The sequence below is a fragment of the Notothenia coriiceps genome, unplaced genomic scaffold (assembly GCF_000735185.1).
Source record: "Notothenia coriiceps isolate Sejong01 unplaced genomic scaffold, NC01 NC01_scaffold00024667, whole genome shotgun sequence".
In the NCBI taxonomy this organism is placed as follows: Eukaryota; Metazoa; Chordata; class Actinopteri; order Perciformes; family Nototheniidae; genus Notothenia; species Notothenia coriiceps.
The window spans coordinates 1,644,648-1,647,820 of NW_011357368.1; positions in this window are offsets into that span (position 1 = coordinate 1,644,648).

Consider the following 3,173-nt stretch of genomic DNA (forward strand, 5'->3'; position numbering starts at 1 on the left):
TTCTCATCTGTAAACTCCCTCAACGGGGCCGCTCGCTCTCTTTTCTTGATCGCCCTCTCACGGGTGAACAGTTCAATGTCCCGCTTCATTGTAGGATTTCTGCCATGTCTACTTTAGTTTGACCATCTCTGTTACTAAGTTATGGAATACTAAATAAGTAATTAGATACCTTACCGTTACTGCGCTCATAAANTTGGTTGGCTTGGGTCACATGGTTATGGGCGGCACTCATTATAATCTTGTTCACCTGCGTGAGGTGTGTGTGTGGAAGAGAGGGTGACACAGGGCCGTTGTACTTTTTTGTTGACCGCAAGGTTTACGATTGCTTTGATTATTATAACAATGTATATGTCTGATCACCGAGTTTTTTCATTAAACTACAATACTATGAAACAGAGCTTTTGATCTCAGCAAGTACTTTTTTAGCGTGTCATACAATATCAAACAGGCCCGGCCTCAGCCTCTCAGCGACTTTGTTTGTTTCCTGCTGTCGCTATAGACAGTATGAGACAAATAGAGCTTTTTGAACATTAAAGCATGGAGACATGTCACAGTAGAGGCATTATGTAATGACATTATATTTCGAGATATTCTTCTACCCAGAACATTTAATAAAACAGGGCATGTTTAGTCTAGTGTCTACGGATTATGTTTGTATCCATTTATTTACATCAAATGAATTCAATGCCAGTGCAACATTTTTGTATGTACTTTAATCAAACTGTTGGTAGTCCTAACACCTACACACAAACTAACACACTTTATATTAGAGTGCTAGCAGCTCCTGTGATACTCATGAACAATTTATAAATACCACCATTCAGTTTTGCTCTGAGCATAAAATCCAAAGTCGTGTTCAATTATTGATCCCGTACCAGGCTCTGTTGATATACATCTAAATGATCTGACAGTAGAGCTGGTTCCCCCTGGGTACTGTAGGTAAGGCTAAGAGCAAAACGCACAAACACGCACATGGATCAAATACACACACGCCTCTAAACTCTGTACAAAGTAAGACATAATTACACCAAGAAGCTATGTTTCGTCCAGATAGCCTGTCTCACTTTGTTTTGTACAGAATTCTGCACAAAATGTCCATACATCAATTGATATAATGATGAAAGCTCAGACCATATAAACTAGACGCTCTGGCTTTAAATCTGACCACGGACAAATCAAAATGTCTAAAATCAAGCGTCCTTCTATTATTATCTTTTCAAATTCATACATTGCCCATTACATCTCCCTTTGTGATGTTACTATCTCATCATGAATACATCTCGTAGCACAAGTGGTATCTGGGCAGAGCTCTAATACTCCCAGCAGCATGGGTGGCAAAAATATAGAAAAACAATCTTACAGATTATATAATTGTATTATTAATAACCAGGCCAGTCCTAAATACAGTAGATCAAATCTCTCTTTTTCAATGTAGTGTATGGAAATCCCAGGAAAGTCAGCAGCAGCACTATTAAGAAGAAAAGGCATTTCAAAATAAAACAGGAAACCAAAACTAAGATCATGACAGGAATTGGTATTTGTAATATGTATAGAGATGACAGTTTAGGATGTTATTTGTCCTAGGTCTAGGTTAATATTTTTTTCTGCGGAGGATGTGGGTTATTAACTTTCCCCTGTGTAACATCTCTTCTGCCACCCTCCCTTTCTTCTTCATGTCTTTCTTCAGTAAGGTCATGTGTTTCCACCCCTGGTCTGACGTCACCCTTCCTCTCATGAAAAAACAAGAGGTTGTCAAGGTGATTGACAAGTGGGCAGAGCTCGTTGAGGAACTAGGCGCTACGTACCCCTGGGTTCAGGTAAGACACACACACACACACACACACACGCACACGCACACACACTCATATTAACATTTACACACTATTGATCCCTGTAAACTTTTCACCCCGCGCTCCAGGAGCGCGGGGTGAAAAGTTTACAGGGATCAATAGTGTGTAAATGTTAATATGAGTGTGTGTGCGTGTGCGTGTGTGTGTGTGTGTGTGTGTGTCTTACNAGACAAGTGCCGTCAGTTGAGACGTGATTGAAGGTCATTCCAGACCAAGGACCATATAAAAAGACTCCTTTTCCCAGCCTCAGTCCGCACAGCATGTACCTGGAACCGTATCCAGGCACTGGATCTGAGTTGTAAGAGTCACAAGCTGGAGCAAATCTGGCACATATGTACAGTGGAAGCTTACCTAAAATGGCTTTATACATTAAAACCAATACTGCATCCTACACATAGTAAGTGAGGACCATCCAGTTAGGCTATACAGTTTGCAATGATGAGTCCTATAGGGTGCATTTGATATATAACGCAGTGCAGCATGGTAGAGTGGGTCAAGTTTGGCCAAAACAGTGGGACAGGCAAATCTATAAATGGTATCACCGTAGTCCAGCTGGGACAGGAATAAGCCAGAGACCAACCTCTACATCATGAAGTTGAAAAACAACATTTAAGTCTGTAAAGGAAGCCAAGAGTGAATTTCAATTTCTTTGTTAAAACTTCAATATGGTGTTTAAAGTTTAGATTACTGTCCAACCAAAAGCCCAGATATTTGTATGTATCAACAAACTCAACAGAGACACCATCAAGGGTGTCAATGNCCTCTCATGAAAAAACAAGAGGTTGTCAAGGTGATTGACAAGTGGGCAGAGCTCGTTGAGGAACTAGGCGCTACGTACCCCTGGGTTCAGGTAAGACACACACACACACACACACACACACACACACGCACGCACGCACGCACACGCACACGCACACACACTCATATTAACATTTACACACTATTGATCCCTGTAAACTTTTCACCCCGCGCTCCAGCACCTCGGATCATTCCATTTTTCTTTTTAATGTGTTGTGTGTTGGATTGGATCAAACTTTAATGATGCCTCTGGGTAAACGTACACATTCATTCAGCTGCAGGAAGAAAAGAGATGTCGATCAAATATGATGTAGAGGTTGGTCTCTGGCTTATTCCTGTCCCAGCTGGACTACGGTGATACCATTTATAGATTTGCCTGTCCCACTGTTTTGGCCAAACTTGACCCACTCTACTATGCTGCACTGCGTTATATATCAAATGCACCCTATAGGACTCATCATTGCACACTGTATAGCCTAACTGGATGGTCCTCACTTACTATGCGTAGGATGCAGTATTGGTTTT